The 18,996-nt window shown below is 34.9% G+C and overlaps 1 pseudogene; it reads right to left on the bottom strand.

Moving 5' to 3' along the window:
• Positions 1 to 6,668: 6,668 nt before the first annotated feature.
• The window catches only part of LOC100441669 (radixin-like), a 55,978-nt pseudogene continuing 43,650 nt past the window's right edge, over positions 6,669 to 18,996 (bottom strand).

Genomic DNA, 18,996 nt, shown 5'->3' with positions numbered 1-18,996 from the left:
ACAGAAATACAAACTACCATCAGAGAATACTATAAACACCTCTATGCAAATAAACTAGAAAATCTAGAAGAAATGGATAAATTCCTCTACACATTCACCCTCCCAAGACTAAACCAGGAAGAAGTTGAATCCCTGAATAGACCAATAACAGGATCTGAAACTGAGGCAATAATTAATAGCCTACCAACCAAAAAAGTCCAGGATCAGACGGATTCACAGCTGAATTCTACCAGAGGTACAAAGAGAAGCTGGTACCATTCCTTCTGAAACTATTCCAATCAATAGAAAAAGAGGGAATCCTCCCTAACTCATTTAATGAGGCCAGCAAAGACACAAAGCCTAGCAAAGACACAACAACGAAAGAGACTTTTAGACTAATATCTCTGATGAACATCGATGCAAAAATCCTCAATAAAATACTGGCAAACTGAATCCAGCAGCACATCAGAAAGCTTATCCACCATGATCAAGTGGGCTTCATCCCTGGGATGCAAGGCTGGTTCAGCATATGCAAATCAATAAACGTAATCCAGCATATAAACAGAACCAAAGACAAAAACCATATGATTATCTCAATAGATGCAGAAAAGGCCTTTGACAAAATTCAACAGCCCTCCGTGCTAAGAACTCTCAATAAATTAGGTATTGATGGGACGTATCTCAAAATAATAACAGCTATCTATGACAAACCCACAGCCAATATCATACTGAATGGGCAAAAACTGGAAGCATTCCCTTTGAAAACTGGCACAAGACAGGGATGCCCCTCTAACCACTCCTATTCAACATAGTGTTGGAAGTTCTGACCAGGGCAATCAGGCAAGAGAAAGAAATAAAAGGTATTCAATTAGGAAAAGAGGAAATCAAATTGTCCCTGTTTGCAGATGACATGATTGTATATCTAGAAAACCCCATCGTCTCAGCCCAAAATCTCCTTAAGCAGATAAGAAACTTCAGCAAAGTCTCAGGATACAAAATCAATGTGCAAAAATCACAAGCATTCTTATACATCAATAACAGACAAACAGAGAGCCAAATCATGAGTGAACTCCCATTCACAATTGCTTCAAAGAGAATAAAATACCTAGGAATCCAACTTACAAGGGATGTGAAGGACCTCTTCAAGGAGGACTACAAACCACTGCTCAACGAAATAAAAGAGGAACAAACAAATGGAAGAACATTCCATGCTCAGGGATAGGAAGAATCAATATTGTGAAAATGGCCATACTGCCCAAGGTAATTTATAGATTCAATGCCATCCCCATTAAGCTACCAATGACTTTCTTCACAGAATTGGAAAACTAAAGTTAATATGGAACCAAAAAAAAGAGCCTGCCTTGCCAAGACAATCCTAAGCCAAAAGAAGAAAGCTGGAGGCATCACGCTACCTGACTTTAAACTATACTACATGGCTACAGTAACCAAAACAGCATGGTACTGGTACCAAAACAGAGATATAGATCAATGGAACAGAACAGAGCCCTCAGAAATAATACCACACATCTACAACCATCTCATCTTTGACAAACCTGACAAAAACAAGAAAAGGGGAAAGGATTCCCTATTTAATAAATGGTGCTGGGAAAACTGGCTAGCCATATGGAGAAAGCTGAAACTGGATCCCTGCCTTACATCTTATACAAAAATTAATTCAAGATGGATTAAAGACTTAAATTTTAGACCTGAAACCATAAAAATCCTAGAAGAAAACCTAGGCAATACCATTCAGGACATAGGCATGGGCAAGGCCTTCATGTTTAAAACACCAAAAGTGATGGCAATAAAAGCCAAAATTGACAAATGGGATCTAATTAAACTAAAGAGCTTCTGCACAGCAAAAGAAACTACCATCAGAGTGAAAAGGCAACCTACAGAATGGGAAAAACATTTTGCAATCTACCCATCTGACAAAGGGCTAATATCCAGAATCTACAAAGAACTCAAACAAATTTACAAGAAAAAAAACAAACCACCCCATCAAAAAGTGGGTGAAGGATATGAACAGACACTTCTCAAAAGAAGACATTTATGCAGCCAACAGACACATGAAAAAATGTTCATCATTACTGGCCATCAGAGAAATGCAAATCAAATCCATAATGAGATACCACACACCAGTTAGAATGGTGATCATTAAAAAGTCAGGAAACAACAGGTGCTGGAGAGGATGTGGAGAAATAGGAACACTTTTACACTGTTGGTGGGACTGTAAACTAGTTCAACCATTGTGGAAGACAGTGTGGTGATTCTTCATGGATCTAGAACTAGAAATACTATTTGACCCAGCCATCACATTACTGGGTATATACCCAAATGATTATAAATCATGCTGTTATAAGGACACATGCACACGTATGTTTATTGCAGCACTATTCACAATAGCAGACTTGGAACCAACCCAAATGTCCATCAATGATAGACTGGATTAAGAAAATGTGGCACATATACACCACGGAATACTATGCAGCCATAAAAAATGATGAGTTCATGTCCTTTGTAGGGACATGAATGAAGCTGGAAACCATCATTCTCAGCAAACTATGGCAAGGACAATAACCAAACACTGCATGTTCTCACTCATTGAACAATGAGAACACTTGGACACAGGAAGGGGAACATCACACACCAGGCCTTGTTGTGGGGTGGGGGAAGGGGGGAGAGATAGCATTAGGAGATATACCTAATGCAAATGACGAGTTAATGGGTGCAGTACACCAACATGGCACATGTATACATATGTAAAAATCCTGCATGTTGTGCACATGTACCCTAGAACTTAAAGTATAAAAAAAAAATTCCAAGCACTATAACATTTAACCATCAATATTAAATATATCTATGATGGGAAATTATATTGCTTTAGTTATTGTAGACTCTAGATTCTAAGGACTATGTTTATCATACAAAATTGATATTTTTCAATATTCTTTAAACAAATCATTAGCTTTTGGATAATTAACCCATTGCTATACACACACACACACACACACACACACACACACACACACACACGCTCAGTAGACAGAAAGCTAGCTAGATAGCTAGATGATTGACAGAGATATATTACACATTTATATATTGTATATTAATTTGTAAATATAATTTAGATCATCTTAAATGTTGCTGTCTTGTCCAGCAACATTTATTAAGATTTAAAAGCAGAGGATCTGGAAACAAACTGCCTAAGTTCAATTCTGATGCCATTAAGTCTTAGCTGTGTTGTTATCCTTCTTGTGGTTCAATTTCCTTATCTGTATACTTTGTATCATAACATCCTTCATTTCACTTTCGTAAGGAGCAATTAGAAAAATAATGATTTCACGGGAAGCATTCAATATCTGTTTGCTAATATCATTATTATTTATGCAAATCCTACAGGCAGTTTATGCCTATTTTTCTCTGAAATTTTCTTAAAATAAAGGATGTCTTTAGTATATTCAGTGAAAATACACTGAAAAGCCTTGTTCTTCTATGCTTTTCACTTGTTAAGGTCGATGAGTACATGAACGGGCTAGTAAGTGCAAACATCAGTCATGAGTCTGCTGCTTATTTCATCATTGTTCATGAGTACAGGTTAAGTTTATCTACTTGCTTCATGTCAATACTCAATGGATTCTACTAAAAGAAGAAATAAAATGAAAAATGCTACAGACTACTCAGACATTTGGGCACTAAGAAGAAGGGAATTCTGTCATGTACTACAAAATGGATGACATGTTTTGAGGACATTATGCTAAGTGAAATAAACCAGTCACAGAAGCACAAATGATGTATGATTTGTCAAATTCATAGAAACAGAGTAGAATAATGGTCTCCAGGATCTGGTAACGGGGGAAATGCGGAATTGCTTTTTGATGGCTATTAAACTCCAGTTTATTTAAAATGAAGAAGTTCTAGAATTTTGCTGCATAACATTTGCCTATAGTTAACAGTACTGTAATGTACACTTAGAAATTGTTAAGAGAGTAAATCTCATGTTATGTGGTTTTCTTTCCACAATAAAAAAATTATAACAATAACATAAAGAGCAATAAAGTATGACAAAATGAAATAAGAGGAAAAACAAAACATATGCACATACATACACACACATATACAAAAGTACACACTGGGGGCTGGGCACGGTGGCTCACGCCTGTAATCCTAGCACTTTGGGAGGCTGAGGCGGGCGGATCACCTGAGGTCAGGAGTTCGAGACCAGCCTGACCAACATGGAGAAAACCCGTCTCTACTAAAAATACAAAATTAGCTGGGCCTGGTGGTTCACGCCTGTAATCCCAGCTACTCGGGAGGCTGAGGCAGGAGAATTGCTTGAACCCGGGAGGCGGAGGTTGTGGTGAGCCGAGATCGCGCTACTGCACTTCAGCCTGGGCAACAAGAGCAAAACTCCGTCTCAAAAAAAAAAAAAAAAAAAATACACACTGAGTTCCAAACACTAATGCTTCTGAAATATTTATTAGGTGAAGAGAAGCATTATTTGGCAAATTTGCATAAAGTATTTCCCAAACATATGTCCCCTTTTCAGCAAAACATGTCTACAAAGAGATTTCCTGAAATCTATTATCTTGCATGTATCAGTAGCAACATTAATCCATTTAATTTACAAAAAAGGCAAATATGATGCTTAGTATATACATATATACCTTTTTCGTTCTAATAAATATAGATGCATTTTCTAATTCTAAAGTTTTACTCTTTTTAGAGATTTTTGTGAAAAATAGCAAAAGTATGTGTAGCTATGAATGTCAAAAATAAGACATTAGTTTTTCATTTCCTGCAATTGTAAGATGACAAAAAATCAATTTATATATAAATATTTTCATGGTGTATACTGTGAATATATTTATAAAACTCCACAAAACATCAATCTTTAACTAAATAGTGAAACCACGTATTCCAATATTTCACAGCATTCTCCCCATAGTTTTCTGTGCAACTGTTGAAGTGTTCCTTCTTTTACCTTCTGTTGAAATGCTTTATGGAGATTAAAGCTTAACTTCAGAACTTCAGAGTAAGCAGCAGAGAATGAAATAGCTTGGAAGAGACAGAGATGTGCAAAATCTTAAGCTGTTTCTAAAGATGTATGGCAAAGCACAGGATTGAAAATTGAAGTTGAATGTGGCAACTTAACAAACACAGAAGAGTTTTTCTTTATACAGTACATCCAAATTTCTTTTAGAAGATGTTTTTTGAAAGAATTCTGGTGACAGAAAAATTATTTGAAACTTGGAAATAAGGCAAAAATATGGGCAGCAAGTCTACTCGATATCACATGGTGGTAGTGACCATCTGAAGATTATGTAAAGAGATGTATTTAATTTGTATTAAATCTTAATTGAATTCATGTGCATATATAAGAACAAATGAGTTTAATAAAGTTTACAATTATCGTTTTTATAACTTAATAATTTCATAAAACACTTGAATGTACCTGTTGGAAACTTATACTTACACTGCCAACTGTTACAGGATATTGTGAAAATATTCATATGGAAATAAACTGTTTTCCCCTGACAAATCGAATATATTCTTAGAAATGCACATATCTGCCTGAAAGTTCTCATATTTTGAGAACAAAATCTGACTGAATTAAATTCACATTCTCTCCAGAAATTTCTGGGAAGAAAATGGCCTACAATTCTTGACACCTTCATTTCTGAATTTAGATAGATAACAACAGAGACGTATTATTCAGCTATTGACACAATTTCTTAACATCTAACTTTATCAGGGCAAGAAGTATTTCTTTATTATTTAACAGATAGGATATTGTTATATACAGCCTATCATACACTTGCAAGGTCAGAAATGGGCCTTTGTATTTTATTAATGTTTTGGACATTTTTTATTTGAAGATAGAAGAAATTATTCATTCTGTCAACTTAAAAGGCATAACACAGCAGTATTGATTGAAAATAGAAGATATTTGACAAAAGAGTTAAAACGACTCTTACCTTAATTTAGGCATTTATGAAACTTTCAAAATGCACTAATATTATTTGACAGAAATCATTTAGTTCTGCACTTGCCATTGATTACATTAAGGTTATGAAACTTTCAAAATGCACTAATATTATTTGACAGAAATCATTTAGCTCTGCACTTGCCATTGATTACATTAATGTTCTCTACAGCTTTTTAAATCTCTCAATGTAATTCTAAATATAAACCTGCTAAATAATGAATATTGGGGTTTAATATTCATGACGTTAATCTTCTCCCAAAATTAAACCTTGAAATCAAGTTGTCTCTTTTAAAAAATATTATTAGGAAGTTAAAAAATTGACTAAATTAAATAAATTGATTTTTTAAGACAAAATAATGGTCAATTTGATTGAAGTTTTACATTAAACATTTGTTTTGTTGTATTGATAGAATTTTCCAAGTGAGTATAATACATAAAATAGAGAAATAGTAACTAAATGGGAAGAATGGTATATTTTTAAAAACCAAATTTTACATAAACATTGAAATTTTATCTTTCATCTAATTTATCAATATTTTAATGCACCCTACATTTGACAATTTGGTTTTACCAATTTAATATTTCAAAAAAAGTATATAATTAAAATATCGTAAGAAAAAATTTATTCACACATACTTTTTCATTATTTTTTGAAATTTATAGATGACATGATAATTGTTCGTATTTATCTTTAAAAAAATCAGATTAAAAGCCTCAAATTGGTTTCATCTGTGGCTTGGGCTAATTCTGAACTTAATGCCTGAAGTTGCTTCTTAACACGTGCATTTTTCTGTGTTTCTGTTACACGCTCTTCCTCGCTTCTATGGTTCATTACCCCTTCATTTGATAATTCAGCACTAGCCTCAGCATTATTCTCATCATGTTCATCATGTTCGTTTTCTGTCGGAGGAATGACTGGTGGTGGAGGTGGAGAGGGGTAGACATCACAGTTTTTAACTCTTCTTTGGTCTTTTCCAAGTCTTCCTGGGTTGCAAAAGCTTTCTGTTGCCACTCAGTAGCTTCCTCTTCCTTTTTCTTCTTGGCTTCTTCTAGAAGTGCAATCTTGGCAGTGAATTCAGCAAGTGCTGCTAGCTGCTCCTGATTCTTCATCTGGTCGGCAGCTTGTTTTGCTATGGCAAACTTTGCCTCTTCAGCAGCTCGACGCTCCTTTTCAAGCCGCTCTGCTTCTTCTTTTGCTTGTTTTCATTCTTGATCCAGTTCTAGAGCTTTTTGAGTCTGTTCTTCTAGTTATTTCTGGGCTTTAATTGTCCGTTCTTCAATCTGTCTTAGACGTTCCATTAGCTCTTCCTTTTCACGTTCTATTCTTTCCTTTTCTGCTATTTCTCTTTTCTTCTTTTCATTCTCTAACTGTGCCCTTTCCAACTGCTCCTGATGTTCCCCCTCCCTAGCCTGAGACTTCATCTGTTGTACTTCAATAGTATCAGGCTTCCTTCTTCGCATGTATAGTTCATGGTTTCCCATACATAAGGCCAAAATCCCCTTATGGATTCTCAGACGAGGTGCATAAAAAACAAAATCAGGTGCCTTTTTGTCTATTGGCTTTATAACAATTTTTTTGTCATTAAATGAAATATTTCTGATTTCACTCCAGGGAAAACCAATTTTAGATGTCAACTTGTCATCATGCTCATAAATACTCAGACTCAAAGTATCAACACCTAGCCACAATTCAGTTCCCTTTTCATTTTTATTCTTATATTTATTTTATTTTTTTTTTTTGAGATGGAGTCTCGCTCTTGTCGCCCAGGCTGGAGTGCAGTGGCACGATCTCGGCTCACTGCAACCTCCACCTCCCGGGTTCAAACGATTCTCCTGCCTCAGCCTCCTGAGTAGCTGGGATTACAGGCCCAAGCCACCAAGCCCGGCTAATTTTTAGTATTTTTAGTAGAGACAGGGTTTCACCATGTTGGTCAGGCTGGTCTCGAACTCCTGACATCGTGATCTGCCCACCTTGGCCTCCCAAAGTGCTGGATTACAGGCATGAGCCACCACGCCCGGCCCCATTTTTATTTTTTATTTCAAAATAGTTGACGCCATATATTTCTAGATCTTGTGCAATCTTCATAGATTTTCCATCATAGAATCCTCCCTTAGCATTCCTCTATGTTCTTCATGCCAGTTCTGTATTCTTTCTTCCCACTGTTCTTTTGTTAGTTTGTGTTGTTCCAGTACACGCTGGGGTAGGATTCTATCGCTAGCCAGGTAGCCTGGCTTATGAATCTCTTTATTATAACCTCCATACTTGGCTTGGACAGCACAGGAAGCCAAAAGAACTGCAGTTTCTGGCGGGCAATATATCTCATCCTTTAAGATGGCTTCTTAAACTTGCAAGACGAGTCTCTGGGTTATTTCTTGAATTAATTCCTCAGAAACATCTTCAGGAAAGACCTTAGCTCTAAACTTGAACTGTAAAGGATTCACTTTTTTAACATCTTGCTGTGTCACCTTTTTATTTAGTTTAAGCCATGTAGGATAACCTTTGCTGTCTACATACTGCAGCCCAAAAAAACCAGACCTCACACAAACCAACTGTTTTCACCACCTGGTCAAAAAGTTATTTGCCAGCTGTATTGGGCACAAAATGATGTTCTTCATGCTGAGAATGTTAAAGCAGGCCGTGATAAGTACAAGACTCTGCGACAGATTCGACAAGGCAATACAAACCTGTGTATCGAGGAGTTTGAAGCAATGTGAGAGCTGTTATTTTGCATATATGTTCTGCATAAGCTGAACCACCAACAGAGAAAAACAGGCCTTTGCGGATACGATGGAATGCATCCCACCTCGCCAAAGCACTTATACCAGTTTGACTGTGCTAGCTAAAAGACAAATTTAAGGGGAACTCTTCAACATTAAGGCAGTATGATATCACACTTGGTTTTCTTTTTCTTTTGGTCCAGGGAATGGAGAATGGTGTTCCATTGCCTCCTTTCACATTCTTTCTCTTTTTTTTTTTCTGTTGAAGATTAACACTAATTAGCATGTCTGACAAATGCGTATGTGTGGTTTCAGTTCTATGCACATTTTAAATGATAATGGTGAACATTTTAATGGATTTCCCTTGCCTCTTCCATATTTAACCTGTATATATTTCCACATTCTCTCTCACTCACATTTTCTCAGTGTGCCCTTCTCATATCTGCCATGCCCATAGCCATAATTCCACCATCATACAGATTAGGCAGTGTTTAAAATGATGGTAAGCAGCACAGTAGACAGTTTTGGAGCATTATGTAGAATATGGCTATGAATCATGAAAGAGATTAGAACATTTAATAATGTATGTACAGCTGGTGGTTAGTTTTTTTAATCCAAATTTAATTACCTAATTGGATATTTGACATTTGGTTATCTAATCACAGTCATCTTTAACAGCTACATTGATTGGTGTATTATCTCCTGTAATCCTTTGATGGCTTTTTTTGCCTACCATTTCACAGAGGTTTGGACAGCAGTAGTAGTTCCCTAGCAGAGTTTATTGATGAAACAGTCTCTGCAAGATTTTAAAAGTCTTGTTCTTTTATAGACTGATTTAGAAAAACAGATTATTAATAAAAGAAAGTATACATTTGTTGGTAACTGATTTTAATTATTTTTTAAAACCTGGACCTTTCTGGAAGGGCAGCATATAAAAACGTCAGTCCTGAGGAAGAGACAACAATACTACCTCACTACTACACCTCTGATGACCAGTTGTTCAAACACAATGGAGTGTGTAAGCTATATGTTTTATAATTCATAACGATAGTCTCAATCATCGAGTAATACTTTTGAAATTTAATTTTCCCTCAGAATATCTTAAAGTGCTAAATGTTTAACTGCCTTTTCATTGAACCAAACCGTGGGATTTTGATTTATATTAAAATTGTAAGCTCCTCACTGGTATACTATCATCCTGGAGGGGTGTGGTATGGCTGAGGAAGAGTGAGAGACAGAATAAGAGAGAGAGAGTATGTGTGTGTGTGTGTGTGTGTCTGTGTGTGTGTGTGTGTGTCAGAGAGAGAGAGAGAGATGCAAACCTTATAGCATATGAAGAATGTCTGTACCTTGATATGATAGTTACATAATCATTTTAGTATATTTGGTTTCTAGATCACTGTGCTTATTTTTTTCCAGTATCTAACTAAAAATACTTAAATTTGGTTTGTTAATTCTATTTTAGAAATTATAATTTTAGTTTATATTAATTTCAATTATATCTTACTGAAGAAATCTTTCCAGTTAGGAGGCTCTAATATTCACATGTTCTAATACTTTGTTTACTGTAAAACAGCTAAATTTGGAGATAACGTAAAGCCTTGTTTACTCTGTGTGGTTCATCTACTTTCCATTTGGTGTTACACACTCAAATTTACATTTATCTATTAAAATTTACATTTTATTAAACATTTTCATATACAGTAGATTCAAGTTGTGTCTGAAAATAACTTGTACTTTTTTTATTTTGCTGACTTTAAAAGGATTAATCTGGGCAGACATTGTGAAAAAGAAAGGTTGTATTTAACATATTTTTTGAACTTTGTAGGACAAAACGTAGCTGGTTTGGTTAACCTTGAAGTGACTGTTGTATCATGGTTGTGCATGTGCTTCAGAATCCTATGGAAGAGAATGTTCCTACTTGCAGTACATCAAAGGAATGGATGGTGGACCCTTACTATTCATGTTTTGAAACATAAATGTTCACTTTAAAGCAATTGCCATAATAGATAAAAACCTGAACTTTCATTGGATTTCCTCATTTTCAATTATGTGCACTACCATAGCTTGAAAATTATCAGATATATTTTGCTGTTTATGATCTATTTGTAGATTAGGATTAAAATTGATTTAATCCATTTTTAAGGCTGTGTGAATTTTTTCTAAACAAGAACCATTTACAATATGGATTTCCTTTTGTTTGTTCGTTTGTTTCTTTGAGACTGAGTTTCACTTTTGTTGCCCAGGCTGGAGTGCAATGGCATGATCTCAGCTCACTGCAACCTCCGCCTCCCGGGTTCAGGTGATTCTCCTGCCTCAGCTTCCCAAGTAGCTGGGATTACAGGCATGCACCACCACGCCTGGCTAATTGCAATATGGATTTTCAAAGAGATGAAACCAATTATAACTTATCATTAGCAGTCTTGAGCACATGTTCATATAGTCAATGTAAAAACACACTAATGAGTATTTGGTAAATTCCAGTAGGCTTTGACCATTAGCATAATTTTGTCTTGTACAATTAAGTTACAATTACATGTCTAATTTTGGATAATATTCATTGGTTAACAATAAAGTGACAAAAGCTCATGCCAAAAAAGCCTCAAATTAATTGTAAATATTTATGGTGTACAGTATGATGCTTCAATGCATGTATATATTATATAACAATCAAATCAGGGAAATTACCATATCCATGACTTTAAACATAAATTTTTTGTGGTGGCAACATTCAAAGTCTTCTATCTATCTTGAAATATATGCTATATTATTATTTGCTGTAGTCACCCTACTGTGTAACAGAACACCAGAATATTCTGCCTGTCTAACTGTAACGTTGTACCCATTTACCAACTTCTTCCATTCCCCCTCTCCTTTCTACCCTCCTCAGCCTCTAGTAACCACTATTCTACTCTCTCAATCTATAAAATCAGCCTTTTTAGATTCCACATATGAGTGAGATCATGTGGTATTTGTCTTTTTATGACTGGCTTATTTCACTTCACATAATGTCGTCCATTGTTCACTTGTGTTGCCACAAATGGCAGGATTTCATTCTGTTTTATGGCTGAGTAGTATTCCATTGTGTGTGTGTGTGTGTGTGTGTGTGTGTGTGTATGTGTGTATGACAAATCAGGGAAATTACCATATACATATATATGTACATATGTACATATACACATTTTCTTTACTTATCTATAGATGGGCATTTATATATTGGCTATTGTGAATAGTGCTGCAACAAGCATGGGAATGAAGATATCTCTTCAACATACTGATTTCATTCCCTTTGGATATATACCCAGTAGTGGGATTCCTGGATCTTATGGTAATTCTATTTTTAATTCTTTGAGGAACTTCCATCACCAATGGCGATTCAGAGTTCTCCTTTCTCAATGGCCCCACCAGCATTTGTTATTTTTTTGTGTTTTAGATAATAATCATTTTGACTGGGGTAAAGTAATATATCAATGTGGTTTTGATTTGAATTTTCCTTATGTTTAGTGATGTTGAGAATTTTTTCATGCATCTGTTGGAAATTTGAATGTATTATTTTGAAAAATGTCTATGCAGGGCTTTGTTCTTCTTTTTTTTTTTTTTTTTTTTTTTTTTTTTTTGAGACTGAGTCTTGCTCTGTCACCAGGCTGTAGTGCAGTAGTGCAGTGGTGTGATCTCAGCTCACTGCAACCTCCACGTCCCAGGTTCAAGCGATTCTCCTGCCTCAGCCTCCCGAGTAGCTGGAACTACAGGCGCACGCCACCACGCCCAGCTAATTTTTGTATTTTTAGTAGAGACAGGGTTTCACCATGTTGGCCAGGATGGTCTTGAATTCTTGACCTCATGATCCACCCACCTCGGCCTCCCAAAGTGCTGGGATTACAGGTGTGAGCCACTGTGCCCACCCTGACTTATTTTTTAATAAGATTATTTAGTTTTATACTATTGAGTTGTTTGTGTTCCTTATATATTCTAGATATTAACCAAATACATAGTTTACAAATACTTTCTCACATTCTGTAGGTTGCCTCTTCACTCTGTTGATAGTTTCCATTGCTCTGAAGATGCTCTTTAGTTTGATGTAATCCCATTTGTCTATTTTTGCATTAGGTGCCTGTGCTTTTGAGGTCTTATACAAAATATCCTTGCCCAGCCCAATTTCATGAAGAGTTTCCTCTATGTTTTCTTTTAGTAGTTTCATAGTTTTGGTTTTACATTTAAGTATTTAATCCAATTTGAGTTGATTTTGTGTATGGTGAGAGATAGGGGTCTAGTTTCATTCTTCTGCATGTGGATATACAGTTGTCCCAGCACCATTTATTGAAGAGACTGTCTTTTCCTCCATGTCTGTTATTGGCATTTTTGTCAAAAACAAGTTGGCTGTAAATGCATGAATTTATTTCCAGGTTGTCCTCTCTGTTCTATTGGTCTGTGTGTCTGTTTTTATGCCAGTACTGATCTGTTTTGTTTACTGTAGCTTAGTATATTTTTAAGTCAGGTAGCGTGATGTCTCCAGCTTTGTTTTTTTTTTGTTTTTTTTTTTTTGCTCAAGATTGTTTTGGCTGTCTGAGGTCTTTTGCATTTACACATGAATTTTAAAATTTTTTTTTCTGTTGCTGTGAAGAATGTCTTTTTTTTGTTTGTTTGTTTCACAGAGTCTCACTCTGTTGCCCAGGCTGGAGTGCAGTGGCATTAGCTCGGCTCACTGCAACTTCCGCCTGCCAGGTTCAAGCGATTCTCCTGCCTCAGCCTCCCGATTAGCTGGAATCGCAGGTGCCCACCACCACACCCAGCTAATTTTTGTATTTTTAGTAGAGACAGGGTTTCACCATGTTGGCCAGGCTGGTCTCGAACGCCTGACCTCAGGCAATCCACCAGCCTCGGCCCCCCAAAGTGCTGGGATTACAGGCATGAGCTGTCATTGGTATCTTGATAACGATATTGAATCTGTAGACTGCTTTGGGTAATGTGAACATGTTAATAATATTAATTCTTCCAATCCATGAACACGGGATATCTTTTTATTTATTTGTGTTTTCATCATTTCCTTTATTTTCTGTGACAGTATCTCACTCTGCCACCTATGGTGTAGTGCAGTGGCATGATCACAGCTCACTGCAGCCTCAACTTCCAGGGCTGAATCAATCCTCTTACCTCAGCCTCTTGAGTAGTTGGAACTACAGGTGTGCACCACTATGTCCAGCTAATTTTTTTTATTTTTTTATGTTTTTGTGGAAGCAGAGTCTCATTATGTTGCCCAGGCTGGTCTCAAACTCCTGGACTCAAGCAATCCTCCACCTCAGCCTCACAAAGAGTTAGGATTCAATTTCTTTCATCAATGTTTTATAGATTTCATTGTAAATATCTTTCAGCTCCTTGGTTAAGTTTATTTCTAGAGGTTTTTTTTTTTGTTGCTGCTATTGTAAATGGAATTGCTTTCCTGATTTCTTTCTCAGATAGTTCACTACTGGCATAGAGAAAAGCTACCACTTTTTAACCACTCTTGTCTTCACTTCACAGTTGGCAAATAGTTTTTACATTCATTGTCTCCATTTTTATCTGCATAAGTTGCCTATTAGATAGTTTGGACAGGTAAAATTATTGCCACTTTTACATTTTGGATAAATAATCTCAGGCACAAAATATATAAATGACTTTCCTCAAGGTTGCTATGCAATCAAGTGGCAGAGCCAGAACTTATTCTCCAGTTCAGATCTTGAATAGAAGGCCCTGGAACACATAGTTTATGTTTAGAAATAGTTTGTTATCATAACACATTACCTTCTTTAAAGCATTGATAATTTAACTTTCTTCTAATTTATTAGAGCATGCAGGTTTTCTATTTTATTCAATTTAGTAAAATATTTCATAAGTGATAACTAAGATTTTATATGGAGCCAAACTGTTCTGTTCCTCTAATGCTTGGAAATATGAAATATGAACAGCTGTTTGAATGTACACATGAAAAATTTCAATCTGAGTATAAGGGAAAATTCTAGTGATTCCAAGGATGAGATAATTAAATCAATTTACCTTTGCAAAGGGAAACTGCTCTGGGAATTATTTAAGGTGGTTAAATTGCATAGCTTTCCCTCCACAAGCTGTCAACACTAAAGAGATTAAGACTTCATTTGCAAGCTTTATTTTTAATGTAAAATGACAGTAATTGACATTTTAAAACTGTATGGTACAGTACTCCACATGACACAAGCAGAAACTTGTACAACTTTGGAGCCTAGCTCTTGGGCATATTTGCTCCACTTGTCTATTACAAGATCTGGGGTTTTTTAGTAGTTGAATCTTTTAAATATTATCTTCTCTATTAGAATGCAAAAACACTGCTTGTGATGATACTAAGGAAAATCAACTTAAGGACACAGAGTACACATTACTTTTGACTCCTGATCTTCCTTTAAAGCTGAAAGAGCTAGTACTCTCGAAGTATAATATTCTATGAACCACTTGCCCATTTGCATAATTTGCTTTTCAGTGCAAAGTATTAGGCCCTGACCCAGATTATCTCAAAGTGAATTGTCAGCAAGCCAATAAAATATTGAGCAGACGGATGTCATTTTTCAAAATTAGGCTTTCTTTGACCATAATCATTCTTGATGTTCTGTGATAATAAGAATTCAGTAGGCAGAATTCATCAAGCATTTCCTTATGTAGACAGATATATACCTTACATAGAAACCAAAAGATGACTGACAAAAAGCAGAAAAACTCCTTCTAATTTCAAAAAAGAAATTTGGGTACATATATATATATATATATATATATATAGTAATACAGCTCCTTGAAGTCCAAGAAGACTTCAAGATATATATATATATTCAAGATATATATATATATTCAAGATATATGTATATTCAAGATACATATATATATTCAAGATATAGATATATTCAAGATATAGATATATTCAAGATATATATATATATTCAAGATATATATATATATATTTCTCTTTGTTAAGCATATTACAGAATCCTTCCTTTTATTCTATATGTGAGTCTGGGAAGTTTTCATGTCCATTCCCAGTTTCCATGTATTGTAGTTTTGAAGGCATAAAAAGATAATCGTATTTTATAAAGAACAATCTGCCTCTTCAATTAATGCCCCATGCTAAATTTGAAATTTACATCCCACACATCACTCTGGTTACCAAATAATTAATTTGATTCAGATGTTTAATTAAGCATGACAGGGAGGCTTTAGTTTTAAGTTAAGAGAGAAAAAAAAATGAAAGAGTTGCCTTGGAAAAGCCTAGAGCATATTTTGCAGAGCGTCTTGGAACAAACAGTTTTAACTGAAAGACTTAGCCTATTCCTTTGATGACTTCATTAACAAGTCAAAATATTCAGACCCATGAGGCCTATGACAGAGAATACTCTAGTAGCTAGATGTAGGACACATAGAATTTGGGCTTTTTGATCAAATTGTAATAAATATATTTAATTAAGTAGGCTTTGCATGGGGAATTAAAAGAAAGAAAAGTGCCTCATTTATTTTTTGAACCAATGTTTCCTCATTCTATGTTAACTGAAAGGATCTTTTATTTATAGATATTATTATGACTTCCATAAATAGTAAATACATCCATTATACACATATTCACTTTCTTTTTGCTCTATTTTATTGTACAAACTCTTTTTATTGATGTTCAAAACAGTAATTAAAGCCAAGTCTTCATGTTTTCCTCTTTACTAACACTTACATTTTGTTGTAAGCAAAAGAACAAAAGAGTAAATCTTATCATGGTGATTTACTTGATTCTCAATTTTAGTGACATTTACATCTGTACCCACATAGAATGGGAAGAAATAAGTGAACATTCACAGAAATGGCATAAATGCAAAGTTGAATTTTTAAAAATGCGATGTTCATTAGACAACCTGCAATTGTTTTTGTATTTTTTAAATTTTCATTTACAACAATATTTCCTGTAGAATTATAGTCACTATTCATAAGTCACAAAATGTCAAATTGGCTGACGAATGTTCTCATATCTCAGATTCACAACATTAGCTATGCTCAAAGTTGAAAGAGGTTTTTAAACAGGCAGCAGTTTTATACAAATCCTTACAAATAACTCATGGATACAAAGTCAGGTGCTGAACTTCGTTTAATAATATTCAACTGAGGGAAAGGAGGGAAATCCATGGTAGTCACACAGGTACATGGCATGATGTTGAAATCTCAGCTCCGGGGAAGATGTTTCAAATCCCAGAGTTTCTGATTTTCTCATGTGCTGTATTTCTCCTCTCCAGCCCTCCTAAAGGCCAGTGAAAAGCCACCGCTGTTACTAGTGACAGAATGTTGTATCTATCACCTAATATCTGGTAGTAAAAACCACTTGAACTATTGTTCTATTGACACAGTATTCCTGGTATGATAGTAGGTTGTGTGACCATTCTCTATCTATCTTCAAAAATGTCTTAGGATTTGAATCTAGTCTAATTTTACTTGCAACATTAATTCAAGGAATTATGGGTGTGTGTTGGATTCTATTAAGTCCTTCTGAGTACTGGGAACTAGACTAAGCACCTACATTTCATTGTCAAAGTGGTTTATCAAGTGGTGAGTAATTAGTACTGATGAGATGCAACTGCACTAGAAAATAGATACTAATTTTGTACTCTGAAGGAGCTATGTGATTAGCAAGGTATAAAAGTCGAAGAGACTTCAGAGCCACTGAGTTTGTGGAACTGAAGTGGTCTGTGCCAATCCAATCTCATCTAGTATGAGACTTAGCCTATTCCTTTGATGACTTCATTAACAAGTCAAAATATTCAGACCCATGAGACCTATGACAGAGAATACTCTAGTAGCTAGATGTAGGACACACATGTTCTAAGGATGGAGTGACTGGGGCATGGGAATTTGTGCTTATGAATCATAAAATGATGATTATGTTGTTGCTGTGCATGCTGTGTTGCTGTCTGTCCTGTATTCCTTCTTCAAATTAATAAACTTGATGTTGGGTAAAGTCTAACATATTTCATGAGTTTGTCAATCCGGACTTAGCGCACTCTCTCTGGTTGATCAGAGTGGACACTGTATACATCTATTTCATTGAGCTTCTACTTCATATTAAAAGTGTATCTTTGGCTTTCCCATTTGATTCTAGTTTTTCCTGCTTCTCATGTTATTCTTTTGTTTCAATTCGAAAGCCCCTGCTCCTTCTCCCATCCCTTAAACTTGTAAATTTAGCACTGAAGTGAATGGATCAAAATTGTTAGACTTATACACATCTGGATTTGCATCCTAGCTTTGCAACTCAAGGGCAGTTTTAGGTAGTGAAAATTAGTTAACCTTTGGAGTTTCAATTTCTTATTGGTATACTAGTTCCTATATATCTCATAATTTTTTTCAAATTGTACAACACATATAAAGTTATTTTGAATGTATAAATGGCTTAATGAATGAGAACAAACCAGTAAATATGCTTACATGAACTTATATGTTGCAAAAATTAAGAATAACTGCCATTTATTTTTGTATCTTACAATACCTGAGGTGGAGGAGCCCTGTATCTATTAAGGACATATACAGTGCCATATATTTACATAGATTATATTATACAAACTGTCAGTATAGACACTATATTCATTTTATATAGGAAAATTAGAAGCTTTGAATTTTTTAATAATATGAACTTTATTAAATATAATTGCTAGGAATTGAGAACAATTTATCAATTTTATCAAGAGCATTGTGTCAATATAATCATATTTAATTTTCAAAACAACTCTGTAATTACTGTTATTATCCCATTTCACAGATGAAAGAAGTGGATATTTAGAAGAATTATTAGCATGTAATGGAGCAAGTATTAAAATCCAAGTGTGTGTGACTCTAAAGTCTATAATCTTTTAATTAATAATGCTGCTACGAATGAATTCAGTGACTAGAACATAATATGGAAATAATATATATTTGATGAATGACTACATAACACTTTTATAGTTTGCACTTTAGGAGTAATATGATTTTATTCTCATTCTCTAGTGGGGGTGCCACTTCAATCAACCTGTGGATGACACAAAAACATCTGGCTGATATTCCAATCACTTTGTATTAACATTATTTATTATAGAGAGTTTTCAGCACCTTGAACCCATAAAATAAAATTCAGAATGTCCTGTGTTTGTCTAAGACCAGGTATAACAAAGGAAAAATATTCTGATTTTACATGTAAGATTTTTAAGTGCTTCTTTTAGATAGACATGAAACTGTTATTTTAGTGAATTATATTTAAAAACACTGCTACAACATTGATTATAATACCTTGAAAAGTACAAAAATTCAAA

Source organism: Pongo abelii, chromosome X (assembly GCF_028885655.2).
Source record: "Pongo abelii isolate AG06213 chromosome X, NHGRI_mPonAbe1-v2.0_pri, whole genome shotgun sequence".
Lineage (NCBI taxonomy): Eukaryota > Metazoa > Chordata > Mammalia > Primates > Hominidae > Pongo > Pongo abelii.
The sequence above is the reverse complement of the archived record's forward strand: the minus strand, read 5'-3'. Positions and strand labels throughout refer to the sequence as shown.